The 21,560-nt window shown below is 50.9% G+C and overlaps 1 protein-coding gene and 1 pseudogene across 1 annotated transcript in view; one reads left to right on the forward strand and one right to left on the reverse strand.

Moving 5' to 3' along the window:
- Window positions 1–21,560, forward strand: part of LOC138786372 (zinc finger protein ZFP2-like) — a 147,471-nt gene that overhangs the window by 70,026 nt on the left and 55,885 nt on the right. The window lies entirely within an intron of this gene.
- LOC138786368 (zinc finger protein 585A-like) overlaps window positions 8,072–21,560 on the reverse strand; it is a 49,562-nt pseudogene continuing 36,073 nt past the window's right edge.

Raw genomic sequence — 21,560 nt, forward strand, 5'->3', positions numbered from 1 at the left:
CTGGCATGCTGGGAGTTGTAGTCCTCCTCTTATATCTCCTCCTGTAATCTCCTATAATAACAGGCTGGACATGTTGGGAGTTGTAGTCCTCTTCATATATCCTCCTGTAATCTCCTCTTATCTCCCATAATAACAGACTGGACATGCTGGGAGTTGTAGTTGCCCCCGGTATACCTCATGTAATGCCTCCTGTGCCACCAGAGATCTGGGGCTGTGAGGACACTCCCAGGACACGGCTGACACCCCGGGGGCTGTATGGAGACCCCTGGAGTAGACGGTGGCGGTGTACAGTATGGGGGGTCCGCTGTTTATCCGGCCTGTAATTCCGCTGATTCTCTGACTCGGCTCCCGTCTCTCTGTATTCACCGGCCGCCATTTATTTAATCAACGAACTGTCTGCAGGAACTTCTATTACAGAGGTCGCCCCACAAGACAGAAGCGGTCCAGAGCCCACGCATCATGTGACCAGGCATTCCGGAAGCTTCACTAACCCCTCCCCCCCCCCATGTGCTGCTGTGTGTAATAACCTGTTGCCCTTAGTTACGACTAGAGATGAGCGACCCTGGAGCAGCTGGAGCCCATCCGAACCCGATCGTTCGGCATGTGATTAGCGGTGGCTGCTGAAGTTGGATAAAGCCCTAAGGCTATGTGGCAATCCTGGATATAGTCATTGGCTGTATCCATGTTTCCAGACAACCTAAGAGCTTTATCCAACTTCAGCAGCCCCCGCTAATCACATGCCGAACGTTCGGGTTGGATGGACTCCAGCTGCTCCAGGGTCGCTCATCTCTAGTTACGACTGGTCTTTCAGCATCCACAGCGGTCGTCACACAGAACCCCGTGCATGTGCAACCGTATGTTCCATCCACATGTTCTCTCATCTCTAATAGTGACTGATGCTGATCCCTGGGACTATGCTCGCCCGCCTCACCCCTTCTGTACCCCCTGCCTTTCCCGCTACCGATCCTGCCTCTCAGCCACCTGCCTCTCCCCTCACAGATCCCACATCCGAGCCTCCTGCCTCTCCCCTCACAGATCCCACATCCGAGCCTCCTGCCTCTCCTGTCACCGATCCCACATCCGAGCCTCCTGCCTCTCCCCTCACAGATCCCACATCCGAGCCGCCTGCCTCTCCCCTCACAGATCCCACATCCGAGCCTCCTGCCTCTCCTGTCACCGATCCCACATCCGAGCCTCCTGCCTCTCCTGTCACCGATCCCACATCCGAGCCTCCTGCCTCTCCCCTCACAGATCCCACATCCGAGCCGCCTGCCTCTCCCCTCACAGATCCCACATCCGAGCCTCCTGCCTCTCCTGTCACAGATCCCACATCCGAGCCTCCTGCCTCTTCCCTCACAGATCCCACATCCGAGCCTCCTGCCTCTCCCCTCACAGATCCCACATCCGAGCCTCCTGCCTCTCCCCTCACAGATCCCACATCCGAGCCGCCTGCCTCTCCTGTCACCGATCCCACATCCGAGCCTCCTGCCTCTCCTCTCACAGATCCCACATCCGAGCCGCCTGCCTCTCCCCTCACAGATCGCACATCCGAGCCGCCTGCCTCTCCCCTCACAGATCCCACATCCGAGCCGCCTGCCTCTCCCCTCACAGATCCCACATCCGAGCCGCCTGCCTCTCCCCTCACAGATCCCACATCCGAGCCGCCTGCCTCTCCTGTCACAGATCCCACATCCGAGCCGCCTGCCTCTCCCCTCACAGATCCCACATCCGAGCCGCCTACCTCTCCCCTCACAGATCCCACATCCGAGCCTCCTGCCTCTCCCCTCACAGATCCCACATCCGAGCCGCCTGCCTCTCCTGTCACAGATCCCACATCCGAGCCGCCTGCCTCTCCTGTCACCGATCCCACATCCGAGCCTCCTGCCTCTCCTGTCACAGATCCCACATCCGAGCCGCCTGCCTCTCCTGTCACAGATCCCACATCCGAGCCTCCTGCCTCTCCCCTCACAGATCCCACATCCCAGCCTCCTGCCTCTCCCCTCACAGATCCCACATCCGAGCCTCCTGCCTCTCCCCTCACAGATCCCACATCCGAGCCTCCTGCCTCTCCCCTCACAGATCCCACATCCGAGCCTCCTGCCTCTCCCCTCACAGATCCCACATCCGAGCCGCCTGCCTCTCCCCTCACAGATCCCACATCCGAGCCGCCTGCCTCTCCCCTCACAGATCCCACATCCGAGCCTCCTGCCTCTCCCCTCACAGATCCCACATCCGAGCCGCCTGCCTCTCCCCTCACAGATCCCACCTCCGAGCCTCCTACCTCTCCCGTCACAGATCCCACATCCGAGCCTCCTGCCTCTCCCCTCACAGATCCCACATCCGAGCCTCCTGCCTCTCCCCTCACAGATCCCACATCCGAGCCTCCTGCCTCTCCCCTCACAGATCCCACATCTGAGCCGCCTGCCTCTCCCCTCACAGATCCCACATCCGAGCCTCCTGCCTCTCCCCTCACAGATCCCACATCCGAGCCGCCTGCCTCTCCTGTCACCGATCCCACATCCGAGCCTCCTGCCTCTCCTGTCACCGATCCCACATCCGAGCCTCCTGCCTCTCCCCTCACAGATCCCACATCCGAGCCGCCTGCCTCTCCTGTCACCGATCCCACATCCGAGCCTCCTGCCTCTCCCCTCACAGATCCCACATCCGAGCCGCCTGCCTCTCCCCTCACAGATCCCACATCCGAGCCGCCTGCCTCTCCCCTCACAGATCCCACATCCGAGCCTCCTGCCTCTCCCCTCACAGATCCCACATCCGAGCCTCCTGCCTCTCCCCTCACAGATCCCACATCCGAGCCGCCTGCCTCTCCTGTCACAGATCCCACATCCGAGCCGCCTGCCTCTCCCCTCACAGATCCCACATCCGAGCCTCCTGCCTCTCCCCTCACAGATCCCACATCTGAGCCTCCTGCCTCTCCCCTCACAGATCCCACATCCGAGCCTCCTGCCTCTCCCCTCACAGATCCCACATCCGAGCCGCCTGCCTCTCCCCTCACAGATCCCACATCCGAGCCGCCTGCTCTCCCCTCACAGATCCCACATCCGAGCCGCCTGCCTCTCCCCTCACAGATCCCACATCCGAGCCTCCTGCCTCTCCTGTCACAGATCCCACATCCGAGCCTCCTGCCTCTCCTGTCACCGATCCCACATCCGAGCCTCCTGCCTCTCCCCTCACAGATCCCACATCCGAGCCTCCTGCCTCTCCTGTCACAGATCCCACATCCGAGCCTCCTGCCTCTCCCCTCACAGATCCCACATCCGAGCCGCCTGCCTCTCCCCTCACAGATCCCACATCCGAGCCTCCTGCCTCTCCCCTCACAGATCCCACATCCGAGCCTCCTGCCTCTCCCCTCACAGATCCCACATCCGAGCCGCCTGCCTCTCCCCTCACAGATCCCACATCCGAGCCGCCTGCCTCTCCCCTCACAGATCCCACATCCGAGCCTCCTGCCTCTCCTGTCACCGATCCCACATCCGAGCCTCCTGCCTCTCCTGTCACCGATCCCACATCCGAGCCGCCTGCCTCTCCCCTCACAGATCCCACATCCGAGCCGCCTGCCTATCCTGTCACCGATCCCACATCCGAGCCTCCTGCCTCTCCCCTCACAGATCCCACATCCGAGCCTCCTGCCTCTCCCCTCACAGATCCCACATCCGAGCCGCCTGCCTATCCTGTCACCGATCCCACATCCGAGCCTCCTGCCTCTCCCCTCACAAATCCCACATCCGAGCCGCCTGCCTATCCTGTCACCGATCCCACATCCGAGCCTCCTGCCTCTCCCCTCACAGATCCCACATCCGAGCCGCCTGCCTATCCTGTCACCGATCCCACATCCGAGCCTCCTGCCTCTCCCCTCACAGATCCCACATCCGAACCTCCTGCCTCTCCCCTCACAGATCCCACATCCGAGCCTCCTGCCTCTCCCCTCACAGATCCCACATCCGAGCCGCCTGCCTCTCCCCTCACAGATCCCACATCCGAGCCTCCTGCTTCTCCTGTCACCGATCCCACATCCAAGCCTCCTGCCTCTCCTGTCACAGATCCCACATCCGAGCCTCCTGCCTCTCCCCTCACAGATCCCACATCCGAGCCTCCTGCCTCTCCCCTCACAGATCCCACATCTGAGCCGCCTGCCTCTCCCCTCACAGATCCCACATCCGAGCCTCCTGCTTCTCCTGTCACAGATCCCACATCCGAGCCTCCTGCCTCTCCCCTCACAGATCCCACATCCGAGCCGCCTGCCTCTCCCCTCACAGATCCCACATCCGAGCCGCCTGCCTCTCCCCTCACAGATCCCACATCCGAGCCTCCTGCCTCTCCTGTCACAGATCCCACATCCGAGCCTCCTGCTTCTCCCCTCACAGATCCCACATCCGAGCTGCCTGCCTCTCCCCTCACAGATCCCACATCCGAGCCACCTGCCTCTCCTGTCACAGATCCCACATCCGAGCCTCCTGCCTCTCCCCTCACAGATCCCACATCCGAGCCTCCTGCTTCTCCCCTCACAGATCCCACATCCGAGCCGCCTGCCTCTCCCCTCACAGATCCCACATCCGAGCCTCCTGCTTCTCCTGTCACCGATCCCACATCCGAGCCGCCTGCCTCTCCTGTCACCGATCCCACATCCGAGCCGCCTGCCTCTCCTGTCACCGATCCCACATCCGAGCCTCCTGCCTCTCCTGTCACCGATCCCACATCCGAGCCGCCTGCCTCTCCCCTCACAGATCCCACATCCGAGCCTCCTGCCTCTCCCCTCACAGATCCCACATCCGAGCCTCCTGCCTCTCCCCTCACAGATCCCACATCCGAGCCGCCTGCCTCTCCTGTCACCGATCCCACATCCGAGCCTCCTGCCTCTCCCCTCACAGATCCCACATCCCAGCCTCCTGCCTCTCCCCTCACAGATCCCACATCCGAGCCTCCTGCCTCTCCCCTCACAGATCCCACATCCGAGCCGCCTGCCTCTCCTGTCACCGATCCCACATCCGAGCCTCCTGCCTCTCCTGTTACCGATCCCACATCCGAGCCTCCTGCCTCTCCCCTCACAGATCCCACATCCCAGCCTCCTGCCTCTCCCCTCACAGATCCCACATCCCAGCCTCCTGCCTCTCCCCTCACAGATCCCACATCCGAGCCTCCTGCCTCTCCCCTCACAGATCCCACATCCGAGCCGCCTGCCTCTCCCCTCACAGATCCCACATCCGAGCCGCCTGCCTCTCCTGTCACCGATCCCACATCCGAGCCTCCTGCCTCTCCCCTCACAGATCCCACATCCGAGCCTCCTGCCTCTCCCGTCACAGATCCCACATCCGAGCCTCCTGCCTCTCCCGTCACCGATCCCACATCCGAGCCGCCTGCCTCTCCTGTCACCGATCCCACATCCGAGCCTCCTGCCTCTCCCCTCACAGATCCCACATCCGAGCCTCCTGCCTCTCCCCTCACAGATCCCACATCCGAGCCTCCTGCCTCTCCCGTCACAGATCCCACATCCGAGCCTCCTGCCTCTCCCCTCACAGATCCCACATCCAAGCCTCCTGCCTCTCCCCTCACAGATCCCACATCCGAGCCTCCTGCCTCTCCCCTCACAGATCCCACATCCGAGCCGCCTGCCTCTCCTGTCACCGATCCCACATCCGAGCCTCCTGCCTCTCCCCTCACAGATCCCACATCCGAGCCTCCTGCCTCTCCCCTCACAGATCCCACATCCGAGCCTCCTGCTTCTCCTGTCACAGATCCCACATCCGAGCCTCCTGCCTCTCCTGTCACAGATCCCACATCCGAGCCGCCTGCCTCTCCCCTCACAGATCCCACATCCGAGCCGCCTGCCTCTCCCCTCACAGATCCCACATCCGAGCCGCCTGCCTCTCCCCTCACAGATCCCACATCCGAGCCTCCTGCCTCTCCTGTCACAGATCCCACATCCGAGCCGCCTGCCTCTCCCCTCACAGATCCCACATCCGAGCCGCCTGCCTCTCCTGTCACAGATCCCACATCCGAGCCGCCTGCTTCTCCCCTCACAGATCCCACATCCGAGCCTCCTGCCTCTCCCCTCACAGATCCCACATCCGAGCCTCCTGCCTCTCCTGTCACAGATCCCACATCCGAGCCTCCTGCCTCTCCTGTCACCGATCCCACATCCGAGCCTCCTGCCTCTCCCCTCACAGATCCCACATCCGAGCCTCCTGCCTCTCCCCTCACAGATCCCACATCCGAGCCGCCTGTCTCTCCCTTCACAGATCCCACATCCGAGCCTCCTGCCTCTCCCCTCACAGATCCCACATCCGAGCCGCCTGCCTCTCCCCTCACAGATCCCACATCCGAGCCTCCTGCCTCTCCCCTCACAGATCCCACATCCGAGCCGCCTGCCTCTCCTGTCACAGATCCCACATCCGAGCCTCCTGCCTCTCCCCTCACAGATCCCACATCCGAGCCGCCTGCCTCTCCTGTCACAGATCCCACATCCGAGCCTCCTGCCTCTCCCCTCACAGATCCCACATCCGAGCCTCCTGCCTCTCCCCTCACAGATCCGAGCCTCCTGCCTCTCCTGTCACAGATCCCACATCCGAGCCTCCTGCCTCTCCCCTCACAGATCCCACATCCGAGCCTCCTGCCTCTCCCCTCACAGATCCCACATCCGAGCCTCCTGCCTCTCCCCTCACAGATCCCACATCCGAGCCTCCTGCCTCTCCCCTCACAGATCCCACATCCGAGCTTCCTGCCTCTCCCCTCACAGATCCCACATCCGAGCCTCCTGCTTCTCCTGTCACAGATCCCACATCCGAGCCTCCTGCCTCTCCCCTCACAGATCCCACATCCGAGCCTCCTGCCTCTCCCCTCACAGATCCCACATCCGAGCCTCCTGCTTCTCCTGTCACAGATCCCACATCCGAGCCTCCTGCCTCTCCCCTCACAGATCCCACATCCGAGCCTCCTGCCTCTCCCCTCACAGATCCCACATCCGAGCCGCCTGCCTCTCCTGTCACCGATCCCACATCCGAGCCGCCTGCCTCTCCAGTCACCGATCCCGCATCCACACCGCCTGCTTCTCCCGTTACCGATTCCGCATCCGACCTGCCTGCCCCTCCTGTCACCGATCCGAGCCGCCTGCCTCTCCTGTCACCGATCCCGCATCTGACCTGCCTGCCCTGACCCTCGGCTTCCTCATCCCTGATACCACTAGGATTTTCCCATTGATGATCCCGTCCTGTCTCTCTGATGCCCTGCGAACTCTCTCTAGTTCTCAGGACCATCTGCTGCTCACACTGGGACCCCACACATAATGCCGCCCCCCTCCCCCACACCAGAGTGCACAAATATTATTGCTTCTTATAAAGTTTGCGACAGGTACCGGCTTTGATAAATTTTTGTAACAGACAGTGAGTGTGGACCCGCTGGGGTTCTCAACTGATTTGGCAGTCTGAGTGCCCTCTAGGTCTCCACTCTTTATCTCGCTCCAGGATGCGGAGGACAGACCTCCATGGATGGAGGACACCAGGCTGCTCCACAAGTGCGGTCCCAATGTAAGCAGCAGATGGTTCCAGAAACCCGAGTGGGTGTAAGGCACCGGAGAACAGGGCGAGTATACATCATCAGCAGGAGAGACAGGAGATACAGCAGAAATAGCAACAACTCAACAACACTCAGGCAGGGGGGTCTGCTGGGGCTGGCTTAAATAGGGGCAGATGTCTGCGCACCCTAGTGGCTGAAGTCATCACTGCAGCAGAAGGAGGAAGAAGATGCCGGAAGACACAAGCTGCCCCAGGACGAGGATGGAGCCAAGCAGGGGAGCAAACAGGGCTGCGTGTCCTGCAACAAAAGAAAAAAAAGCCACACACACACTAAAGTCGTCATTTTGCTCTCTATCTCTGTATATAAATAAAACTGTGTCCCGGAGGTGGAGAGTAACAGACATGAGAGACATTGACGGAGGGGAGGAGGCAAATATCAGAACAACCTTAATCTTTACTCTTATCAGAAAAGTTACATAGAAATATTGTATGATTAGGAGTTTCCAGTTTTTTTGCCTTGTGAAACATTTTCCACATACAGATCATCAGAATGGTTTCTCTCCGGTGTGATTTCTCTGATGATGCTTAAGTTTGGCTTTGGTAGTGTAACATTTCCCGCATTCTGAACAGGAATAGGGCTTCTCTCCTGTGTGGCTTCTCTGATGCATAATAAGATTTGATTTATCTCTAAAGCACTTTTTACATAGTGGGCACAAAAACGGCCTCTCCCCTGTGTGAATTCTCTCGTGTCTATCGAGCTGCGATTTATACGTGAAAAATTTCACACACAAAGAGCATGAATATGGTTTTTCTCCCGTGTGACTTATCTGATGATTCCTAAGTTTGGTTTTAGTCATAAAACATTCTTTGCACTCTGAACATGAATACGGCTTTTCCCCTGTGTGACTTCTCTCATGGATAAAAAGATATGATTTAGTTGTAAAACATTTTCCACACTCTGAACATGAATACGGCTTGATTTATCTGCAAAGCATGTCCCACATTCTGGACATGAATACAACCTTTCACCTGTGTGACTTCTCTCATGTATAACCAGTTGTGATTTCCATGCAAAACATTTCTCACATTGTGAACATGAAAACGGTTTCACTCTGGTATGACTTCTTTCATGTCTGATGAGAGATGATTTATCTGTAAAACCCTTCCCACATTCGGAACATGGATATGGCTTCTCCCCTGTGTGAATTCTTTTATGAATCACAAAACTTGATTTGTCTGTAAAACATTTTCCACATTCTGGACATGAATATATCTTCTTGCCTGTGTGACTTCTCTCATGAATAACCAGTTGTGATCTTCGTGCAAAGCATTTCCCACACTGCAAGCATGAAAACGGCTTCTCTCCGGTGTGAGTTCTCTCATGCACAACAAGCGTTGATTTATCTGTAAAGCACTTTCCACATGCTGAACATGGATATGGCTTCTCCCCTGTGTGAATTCTTTCATGTATAACAAGATATGATTTATGTGCAAAAAATTTCCCACAGGCTGAACATGAAAACGGCTTCTCTCCTGTGTGACATCTCTGATGTCTAAGAAGATGTGCTTTATCCATAAAACACTTCCCACAATCTGAACATGAATACGGCTTCTCCTGTGTCAGACCTGAACAGTGGGACCCATTCCCCCGATTCTGACTAGTATTTGCGGTAACAATGTGTGATTGGTCAGGAGACGGTTCCTCGTGATCAGGAGCATTATAGGATAGTCCTGGATGTGCAGTAAGGGGGAGGAGGGGGAGCGGTATGAAATCTTCGTCTTCTTCATATTTCAGTGCTAACAGGACGCTTCCCTCCTCAGGAGTTTCTGTGAAGAATAAAATGGATTTTTAAAGGGGTTTTTTAAATAACATTTTTATTACTCGATATAATACACCTGCAGATTATTACACTATCCGTCTATATAACACACCTGCAGATTATTACACTATCCGTCTATATAACACACCTGCAGATTATTACACTATCCGTCTTTATAAACACACCTGCAGATTATTACACTATCACTTTATATAACACACCTGCAGACTATTACACTATCAGTCTATATAACACACCTGCAGATTATTACACTATCCGTCTATATAACACACCTGCAGATTATTACACTATCCGTCTTTATAAACACACCTGCAGATTATTACACTATCACTTTATATAACACACCTGCAGACTATTACACTATCAATTTATATAACACACCTGCAGACTATTACACTATCAGTCTATATAACACACCTGCAGACTATTACACTATCAGTCTATATAACACACCTGCAGATTATATATAACACACCTGCAGATTATTACACTATCAGTCTATATAACACACCTGCACCTGTTCTAGAGTATTGTACAATTACTAGTTTTATATTGATCAGGTGATTATAAGGAGAAGGTAGGAGTCAAATAAATATGGAATGTGAGAATCTACGGATCAGGAAGAATATGGACAAACTGTTCTAAATGATAATCTTATGGATACGGCTATAAAGTAGACGAGAACCGGAGAACGATCAGCAGATTATAGTCGTCTAACCTGCTGATGGGGGTATGGGGGGGCTGATGGGGGTATGGGGGGGGGGGCTGATGGGGGTATGGGGGGGCTGATGGGGGGATGGGGGGGCTGATGGGGGTATGGGGGGGGGCTGATGGGGGTATGGGGGGGCTGATGGGGGGGGCTGATGGGGGGATGGGGGGGCTGATGGGGGTGTTCCAGGGTTATCAAACTCACTACAAGGCCTATACCTTACTAATACAGTGTTATTACTGAGAGTAGCGGCCTGAGGGACGTCCCCTCTGACCGGCCCCCGAGTCACGTCCCCGGCACATATATATACTCTCATCAAAAACATACAGGAGTCCTGGTAGCTGTGGCCTGTCTCCTGGTGTACTGGCCTGTCTCCTGGTAGCCTCCATCCTCTGGACACTACAGCCTCCTCCATGTCTCCTGGTGTACTGGCCTGTCTCCTGGTAGCCTCTAGCCTCCTCCACGTCTCCTGATGTACTGGCCTGTCTCCTGGTAGCACCTCCAGCCTCTGGACACTACAGCTCTTCCATGTCTCCTGGTGTACTGGCCTGTCTCCTGGTAGCACCTCCAGCCTCTGGACACTACGGCCTCCTCCACGTCTCCTGGTTTACTGGCCTGTCTCCTGGTAGCCTCCAGCCTCTGGACACTACAGCCTCCTCCATGTCTCCTGGTAGCCTCCAGCCTCTGCACACTACGGCCTCCTCCATGTCTCCTGGTGTACTGGCCTGTCTCCTGGTAGCCTCCAGCCTCTGGACACTACGGCCTCCTCCACGTCTCCTGGTGTACTGGCCTGTCTCCTGGTAGCCTCCAGCCTCTGGACACTACAGCCTCCTCCACGTCTCCTGGTGTACTGGCCTGTCTCCTGGTAGCCTCCAGCCTCTGGACACTACAGCCTCCTCCATGTCTCCTGGTAGCCTCCAGCCTCTGCACACTACGGCCTCCTCCACGTCTCCTGGTGTACTGGCCTGTCTCCTGGTAGCTCCTCCAGCCTCTGGACACTGCTGACAGACACAGCAAACCTTCTGTGCCATCCTGGATGAGCTGCACTACCTGAGCCACCTGTGTGGGTTATAGTCCGTCTCCTGCTACCACAAGGGCGACAGCACCAGAAACATTCAAAAGGGACCAAACCATCAGCCAGAAAGCCTAGGTAGTGAGAAGTGGTGTGTGGTCCCAACCTGCAGGACCCTCCGTTATTGAGCGGGTCTCACTGACTGCAGGTGACAGGGATTGTGCTGGGGTCCCCTCTCCTCCGGTCACACACCAGTGCTGGGGTCCGCTATCCTCCGGTCACACACCAGTGCTGGGGTCCACTATATATGTTATATATGTTACAGGAGGGAGGAAGGGAAAGGGGTGACATGATGGAAACCTTTATATATGTTACAGGAGGAAGAAGAGAAAGGGGGACATGATGGAAACCTTTATATATGTTACAGGAGGAAGAAGAGAAAGGGGGACATGATGGAAACCTTTATATATGTTACAGGAGGAAGAAGGGAAAGGGAGGACATGATGGAAACCTTTATATATGTTACAGGAGGAAGAAGGGAAAGGGAGGACATGATGGAAACCTTTATATATGTTACAGAGGGAAGAAGGGAAAGGGAGGACATGATGGAAACCTTTATATATGTTACAGGAGGAAGAAGAGAAAGGGGGACATGATGGAAACCTTTATATATGTTACAGGAGGGAAGAAGGGAAAGGGAGGACATGATGGAAACCTTTATATATGTTACAGGGGGAAGAAGGGAAAGGAGGGCATGATGGAAACCTTTATATATGTTACAGGAGGAAGAAGGGAAAGGGGTGACATGATGGAAACCTTTATATATGTTACAGGAGGAAGAAGAGAAAGGGAGGACATGATGGAAACCTTTATATATGTTACAGGAGGAAGAAGAGAAAGGGGGACATGATGGAAACCTTTATATATGTTACAGGAGGGAAGAAGGGAAAGGGAGGACATGATGGAAACCTTTATATATGTTACAGGAGGGAGGAAGGGAAAGGGGTGACATGATGGAAACCTTTATATATGTTACAGGAGGAAGAAGGGAAAGGGAGGACATGATGGAAACCTTTATATATGTTACAGGAGGAAGAAGGGAAAGGGGGGACATGATGGAAACCTTTATATATGTTACAGGAGGAAGAAGGGAAAGGGGGGACATGATGGAAACCTTTATATATGTTACAGGAGGAAGAAGGGAAAGGGAGGACATGATGGAAACCTTTATATATGTTACAGGAGGAAGAAGGGAAAGGGAGGACATGATGGAAACCTTTATATATGTTACAGGAGGAAGAAGGGAAAGGGAGGACATGATGGAAACCTTTATATATGTTACAGGAGGAAGAAGGGAAAGGGAGGACATGATGGAAACCTTTATATATGTTACAGGAGGAAGAAGGGAAAGGAGGACATGATGGAAACCTTTATATATGTTACAGGAGGAAGAAGGGAAAGGAGGGACATGATGGAAACCTTTATATATGTTACAGGAGGAAGAAGGGAAAGGGGGACATGATGGAAACCTTTATATATGTTACAGGAGGAAGAAGGGAAAGGGAGGACATGATGGAAACCTTTATATATGTTACAGGAGGAAGAAGGGAAAGGGAGGACATGATGGAAACCTTTATATATGTTACAGGAGGAAGAAGGGAAAGGAGGACATGATGGAAACCTTTATATATCTTCCAGGAGGAAGAAGGGAAAGGGAGGACATGATGGGAACCTTTATATATGTTACAGGGGGAAGAAGGGAAAGGGAGGACATGATGGAGACCTTTATATATGTTACAGGAGGAAGAAGGGAAAGGGAGGACATGATGGAAACCTTTATATATGTTACAGGAGGAAGAAGGGAAAGGAGGACATGATGGAAACCTTTATATATGTTACAGGAGGGAAGAAGGGAAAGGGGGGACATGATGGAAACCTTTATATATGTTACAGGAGGAAGAAGGGAAAGGGAGGACATGATGGAAACCTTTATATATGTTACAGGAGGAAGAAGGGAAAGGAGGACATGATGGAAACCTTTATATATATTACAGGAGGGAAGAAGGGAAAGGAGGACATGATGGAAACCTTTATATATGTTACAGGAGGAAGAAGGGAAAGGGAGGACATGATGGAAACCTTTATATATGTTACAGGAGGAAGAAGGGAAAGGAGGACATGATGGAAACCTTTATATATGTTACAGGAGGGAAGAAGGGAAAGGGGGGACATGATGGAAACCTTTATATATGTTACAGGAGGAAGAAGGGAAAGGTAGGACATGATGGAAACCTTTATATATGTTACAGGAGGAAGAAGGGAAAGGAGGACATGATGGAAACCTTTATATATGTTACAGGAGGAAGAAGGGAAAGGTAGGACATGATGGAAACCTTTATATATGTTACAGGAGGAAGAAGGGAAAGGAGGACATGATGGATACTATTATATATGTTACAGGAGGGAAGAAGGGAAAGGGAGGACATGATGGAAACCTTTATATATGTTACAGGGGGAAGAAGGGAAAGGAGGGACATGATGGAACCATTATATATGTTACAGGAGGGAAGAAGGGAAAGGGAGGAGATGATGGAAACCTTTATATATGTTACAGGAGGAAGAAGGGAAAGGGAGGACATGATGGAAACTTTTATATACTCTTCTGTTTATGGTAAGAGAAGAGGAGGCCTCCATGTAGTCCTATCTACCTCTATGGCTCCTGTGGACTTACATAGCGGTGCGGCCCCCTGTAAATCTTGTCCTGGCTATAGCTATAAATAGTAAAACCTGTAAGATCTATCTGCTCTATGGGCCTGGTTGTAGCCCCCTCCCCCGCGACCCCTGCAGCTTCATCACTGACTCTTCTGACATTGGAACAATATGAGGCTGATGTTACTATATATAGTCTATGGCATTGGAAAAGCCCTGAAACCCAAACGGGGTGGTGATTGGTTCCGTGCAGGGTCTTAACTAGAAGAGTGAACTTTTGTATGCTTATTATTGACACGTATACTTAGCTGTTATATAGATTGTATACTTACCAGTTACATGTGTTGTATACTTACTAGTTACATGTTGTATAATTACCAGTTAGTTACACGTTGCATACTTACCAGTTATATATGTTGTATACTTAGTTATATATGTTGTATACTTATGAGCTATATAGATTGTATACATACCAGTTACATGTTGTGTACTTCCTAGTTACATGTATTGTATACTTAACAGTTACATGTTGTATACTTACCTGTTACACGTTGTATACATACCAGTTACATGTTGTGTACTTCCTAGTTGCATGTGTTGTATACTTACAGTTATATATGTTGTATACCTATCAGTTAGATTGTATACTTACCAGTTACATGTTGTGTACTTAATAGTTGCATGTCTTGTATATTTACCAGTTACATGTTGTATACTTACCTGTTACACGTTGTATACTTCCTAGTTGCATGTTGTATACTTACCAGTTACATGTTGTGTACTTCCTAGTTGCATGTGTTGTATACTTACCAGTTACATGTTGTGTACTTCCTAGTTGCATGTCTTGTATACTTACCAGTTAAATGTTGTGTACTTCCTAGTTGCATGTCTTGTATACTTACCAGTTACATGTTGTGTACTTCCTAGTTGCATGTGTTGTATACTTACCAGTTACATGTTGTGTACTTCCTAGTTGCATGTCTTGTATACTTACCAGTTACATGTTGTATACTCACCAGTTACATGTTGTGTACTTCCTAGTTGCATGTGTTGTATACATACCAGTTACATGTTATCTACTTCCTAGTTGCATGTCTTGTATACTTACCTGTTACATGTTGTATACTTCCTAGTTGCATGTGTTGTATACTTACCAGTTACATGTTGTGTACTTCCTAGTTGCATGTGTTGTATACTTACCAGTTACATGTTGTGTACTTCCTAATTGCATGTGTTGTATACTTACCAGTTACATGTTGTGTACTTCCTAGTTGCATGTGTTGTTTACTTACCAGTTACATGTTGTGTACTTCCTAGTTGCATGTGTTGTATACTTACCAGTTACATGTTGTGTACTTCCTAGTTGCATGTGTTGTATACTTACCAGTTACATGTTGTGTACTTCCTAGTTGCATGTGTTGTATACTTACCAGTTACATGTTGTGTACTTCCTAGTTGCATGTCTTGTATACTTACCAGTTACATGTTGTGTACTTCCTAGTTGCATGTCTTGTATACATACCAGTTACATGTTGTGTACTTCCTAGTTGCATGTGTTGTATACTTACCAGTTACACGTTGTGTACTTCCTAGTTGCATGTGTTGTATACTTACCAGTTACACGTTGTGTACTTCCTAGTTGCATGTCTTGTATACTTACCAGTTACACGTTGTGTACTTCCTAGTTGCATGTGTTGTATACTTACCAGTTACACGTTGTGTACTTCCTAGTTGTATGTGTTGTATACTTACCAGTTACATGTTGTGTACTTCCTAGTTGCATGTGTTGTATACTTACCAGTTACATGTTGTATACTTCCTAGTTGCATGTGTTGTACACTTACCAGTTACATGTTGTGTACTTCCTAGTTGCATGTCTTGTATACTTACCAGTTAAATGTTGTGTACTTCCTAGTTGCATGTCTTGTATACTTACCAGTTACATGTTGTGTACTTCCTAGTTGCATGTCTTGTATACTTACCAGTTACATGTTGTGTACTTCCTAGTTGCATGTCTTGTATACTTACCAGTTACATGTTGTGTACTTCCTAGTTTCATGTGTTTTATACTTACCAGTTACATGTTGTGTACTTCCTAGTTGCATGTGTTGTATACTCACCAGTTACATGTTGTATACTTACCAGTTACATGTTGTATACTTACCAGTTACATGTTATGTACTTCCTAGTTGCATGTGTTGTATACATACCAGTTACATGTTGTATACTTACCAGTTACATGTTGTGTACTTCCTAGTTGCATGTCTTGTATACTTACCAGTTACATGTTGTGTACTTCCTAGTTGCATGTCTTGTATACTTACCAGTTACATGTTGTGTACTTCCTAGTTGCATGTGTTGTATACATACCAGTTACATGTTGTATACTTACCAGTTACATGTTGTGTACTTCCTAGTTGCATGTGTTGTATACATACCAGTTACATGTTGTATACTTACCAGGTACATGTTGTGTACTTCCTAGTTGCATGTGTTGTATACTTACCAGTTACATGTTGTGTACTTCCTAGTTGCATGTGTTGTATACATACCAGTTACATGTTGTATACTTACCAGGTAAATGTTGTGTACTTCCTAGTTGCATGTCTTGTATACTTACCAGTTACATGTTGTGTACTTCCTAGTTGCATGTCTTGTATACTTACCAGTTACATGTTGTGTACTTCCTAGTTGCATGTCTTGTATACTTACCAGTTCCTTTTTTTTGGTAATGGGATTGTGACAGTTTTAGTGTTTTTCTGCCTCCATCCGCCATACTCTTTGGTGTTTGCAGTGGGGCCCATGTCGTTGTCTTTCAGAATTGACTTGGTCGGAGACACTGTAGGAGACACTGTAGGAGACACTGTAGGAGGCACTGTAGGAGACACTGTAGGAGACACTGTAGGAGACACTGTAGGAGACACTGTAGGAGACACTGTAGGAGGCACTGTAGGAGACACTGTAGGAGACACTGTAGGAGACTCTGTAGGAGACACTGTAGGAGACACTGTAGGAGACACTGTAGGAGACTCTGTAGGAGACACTGTAGGAGACACTGTAGGAGACACTGTAGGAGGCACTGTAGGAGACACTGTCGGAGACACTGTAGGAGGCACTGTAGGAGACACTGTAGGAGGCACTGTAGGAGACACTGTAGGAGACACTGTAGGAGGCACTGTAGGAGACACTGTAGGAGACACTGTCGGAGACACTGTAGGAGACACTGTAGGAGGCACTGTAGGAGGCACTGTAGGAGACACTGTAGGAGGCACTGTAGGAGACACTGTAGGAGGCACTGTAGGAGGCACTGTAGGAGACACTGTAGGAGGCACTGTAGGAGACACTGTAGGAGGCACTGTAGGAGGCACTGTAGGAGACTCTGTAGGAGACACTGTAGGAGACACTGTAGGAGACTCTGTCGGAGACACTGTAGGAGGCACTGTAGGAGGCACTGTAGGAGGCACTGTAGGAGACACTGTAGGAGACTCTGTAGGAGACACTGTAGGAGGCACTGTAGGAGACACTGTAGGAGACACTGTAGGAGACACTGTAGGAGACTCTGTAGGAGACACTGTAGGAGACACTGTAGGAGGCACTGTAGGAGACACTGTAGGAGACTCTGTAGGAGACACTGTAGGAGGCACTGTCGGAGACACTGTAGGAGACTCTGTAGGAGACACTGTAGGAGACACTGTAGGAGACACTGTAGGAGACTCTGTAGGAGACACTGTAGGAGACTCTGTAGGAGACACTGTAGGAGACACTGTAGGAGACTCTGTAGGAGACACTGTAGGAGACTCTGTAGGAGACACTGTAGGAGACACTGTAGGACACTGTAGGAGACACTGTAGGAGACTCTGTAGGAGACACTGTAGGACACTGTAGGAGACACTGTAGGAGACACTGTAGGAGACACTGTAGGACACTGTAGGAGACACTGTAGGAGACACTGTAGGAGGCACTGTAGGAGACACTGTAGGAGACACTGTCGGAGACACTGTAGGAGACACTGTAGGAGGCACTGTAGGAGGCACTGTAGGAGACACTGTAGGAGGCACTGTAGGAGGCACTGTAGGAGACACTGTAGGAGGCACTGTAGGAGACACTGTAGGAGGCACTGTAGGAGGCACTGTAGGAGACACTGTAGGAGGCACTGTAGGAGACACTGTAGGAGGCACTGTAGGAGGCACTGTAGGAGACTCTGTAGGAGACACTGTAGGAGACACTGTAGGAGACTCTGTCGGAGGCACTGTAGGAGGCACTGTAGGAGGCACTGTAGGAGACACTGTAGGAGACTCTGTAGGAGACACTGTAGGAGGCACTGTAGGAGACACTGTAGGAGACACTGTAGGAGACACTGTAGGAGACTCTGTAGGAGACTCTGTAGGAGACACTGTAGGAGACACTGTAGGAGACACTGTAGGAGGCACTGTAGGAGACACTGTAGGAGACTCTGTAGGAGACACTGTAGGAGGCACTGTCGGAGACACTGTAGGAGACTCTGTAGGAGACACTGTAGGAGACACTGTAGGAGACACTGTAGGAGACTCTGTAGGAGACACTGTAGGAGACTCTGTAGGAGACACTGTAGGAGACACTGTAGGAGACTCTGTAGGAGACACTGTAGGAGACTCTGTAGGAGACACTGTAGGAGACACTGTAGGACACTGTAGGAGACACTGTAGGAGACTCTGTAGGAGACACTGTAGGAGACACTGTAGGACACTGTAGGAGACACTGTAGGAGACACTGTAGGACACTGTAGGAGACACTGTAGGAGACACTGTAGGAGACACTGTAGGACACTGTAGGAGACACTGTAGGAGACTCCTCTCCAGGGCTGAGACTTGTTTGATGTTTGTGTTTTATCCTTTTCTTTGTGACATTTTCCATGTGATTCCATCCCAGCTCTCTCTGTCACCTGGACGTCACCTCCTCTCTCACCTCTCGCGCTTCAGTCTTGGATCTCGGAGAACCCGCTGTGTTTCCCACAGGTGGAGATCTGGCTCTTTACCATAACTAGTGAGATCTCCCGGCCGCCCGGACCTGCTCGGTCCTATTACACGGAGCGATTTTTAACGATTAACGACTAACGATCGCAAACCAGATTGTGTATCATTAAGCTGAAATCGTTCACCACATTACACAGGACGATAGTCGTTAGTTATTGCGATGATCGTTTCTATGATCGTTTATTCCTTCTGATCCCAGAGCAATGTGCAATTACACTGAACGATCAGTGAAAAAATTCCGAACTTGTGGAATTACAGCGAACGATTAACGATAATTTTAGGTTCAGATCCAAATCAACGACATACGAACGATTTTTTGATCGTTGCCTGCAATTACACGGAACAATTATCGTTTAAATTCGATTTAACGATTTTTCGCACGATAATCGTCCCGTGTCACAGGGCCCTTAGTATTAGAGATATGTGCACATGCGGCCTCTGCTGTAATATCCCGTAGCGGGAAGGAAACCCCCTACAGACCGATTCCAGTGTACAAGCTGCTGCGTGGTCCAGGAGGTGGTGACCATAAGGACATACAGTAATATACAAGCAGCATACGGCACATTACCTGCAGCTCTATTCATTCCTATGGAGCCACCAGAAAAGCTGAGTAACCACTCTTCCGACTTACTTGGCCTCTCCAGCTGCTGCATGGGAGTGAATAGAGCTGCGGGTCATGTGCCGTACCTGCTGCTCTATTCATTACAAAGAAGCCGGGGGGCTGATACCAATCCGGGGGTACAGAGGTCAGACCCCCCACAATCTCTTACTTTCCCCCCCATCCTGACAGGAGCGCAGGAGCAGATAATCTCACAGGGGAGGTGACGTCCCCCCCCTCGTATACGGCTGAACGCCCCCTCTAAGGTTCCATAGCTCCAGTGTGAGGGAGAATACATTGTTACAGGTTTTAGTGAGAAAAAAATATTAACATAAAAAATGATAAAAAAAATAGAGTTTAAACAACCCCTCCCCCCCCTCAACCCAAAAATATTCAGCACCAGAAGCGAGACACTAAACGTTACAGATCCAGCAACTACTCTTTAAGGGACAGATCTCTCTAAACCCTGAAAAAGAGGTTGTATGCGCCTCCAAACGGGTTGCTGATCTGGAATACACCCAGGACGTTGGTTCATACGTTACGTCAGACTGATCTCCTTGGAACGACATCGGTAACTTGAGTTCTCTCTTAAAGAGACAGCGTCATTAGAAAATGACCCTTTGTTTTACTCAAGTTTTTACTTTAAACATTTTTAAGAACTTTTGTCAGTCTTTCAAATTTTCAGTTTTGCCGTCTAAAAAAAAATCCTGAATTTTCGGTTTCCATTCTAGCCACTAAGCCTGATAATAGTCTTACACTGTATGTTCTGTGCAGCGCTGTCCACCATATCATATGACAGCAGTACATAGATAACACAGAATGGGGTCCTGCGCTGTCCACCATATCATATGACAGCAGTACATAGATAACACAGGATGGTGTCCCCCTCCGGTAAAATACACGCTGAATCATCCCCCCTCCTAAAGACTAACAATTCCTTCCATACTTGTTATGATCTATTCAGTCTCCTTCCCCCAGTTCTCAGCTGCTGCTTTCTGCTGAAGACACAAAAATCTGTGTGTGAGCTTTTCTCTCTGTCCCCCCCCTCCCTTCTGAGACAGCTGATGTTAACAAGTCCCTGACAGGCTGTATCTGGCCGGGAGGGTTAATCACAGTGAGGTCACCAGCAATTGACCTCAGATTAACCCTTCGGGCATCATAGAGTGCAGATACACCCTGCCAGGGACTTGAGAGGAGGAGGAGACAGAGAGAAAAGCTCACACACAGATTTTTCTGTCTTCACCAGAAATCAGCAGCTGAGAACTAGGGGAAGGAGACTAAATAGATAATAAGTATGCTGTCTATTGCCTTTGAGGCATCATCTCCATGCACCTGTGCTGCTTCCATAGACTTACATGTGTCCCTGAGCCTAGGTTTCTGTAATATGAAAAGTTATAGTTCTATCTCTGTTTGTTTTTTAGCGAATGCAGCCGTATGGTTCTCTCTGCTTCCAGTCAGTGAATGAAGTCGTACAGTGCTATCTCTGCTTGCTGTCAGTGAATGCAGGCATTTGTACCTGTCTTTGTGTCACAGCTCTGCATATTGTAAGTGTTATGGATATTCTTAGACTCTGGATGGTTTTTATTCACAGTCAGCAAGCAGAGATGTAAACGTTCACTACACCCTCTATCCCCAGTAAACAGATTCCCATTATGCAGCACATAGCTACACCATGCATGCCCCAGCTTTGCTACACCATGTGGGCGTCAGCTCTGCTACACCATGCAGGCGTCAGCTCTGCTACACCATGAGGGCGTCAGCTCTGCTACACCATGGGGGCGTCAGCTCTGCTACACCATGGGGGCGTCAGCTCTGCTACACCATGTGGGCGTCAGCTCCGCTACACCATGGGGGTGTCAGCTCTGCTACACCATGGGGGCGTCAGCTCTGCTACACCATGTGGGCGTCAGCTCTGCTACACCATGTGGGAGTCAGCTCTGCTACAACATGTGGGCTTCAGCTCTGCTACACCATGTGGGAGTCAGCTCTGCTACACCATGGGGGCGTCAGCTCTGCTACACCATGGGGGCGTCAGCTCTGCTACACCATGTGGGAGCATTTCATTTCTTAGCTCTTAAGTGGGTAATTCCTCTAATTAAACCTTAAAAATGACCGATCTACTGAACAGCACCCACAGAAGGAGCGTCCGCAGC

The sequence above is a fragment of the Dendropsophus ebraccatus genome, chromosome 3, assembly GCF_027789765.1.
Source record: "Dendropsophus ebraccatus isolate aDenEbr1 chromosome 3, aDenEbr1.pat, whole genome shotgun sequence".
Lineage (NCBI taxonomy): Eukaryota > Metazoa > Chordata > Amphibia > Anura > Hylidae > Dendropsophus > Dendropsophus ebraccatus.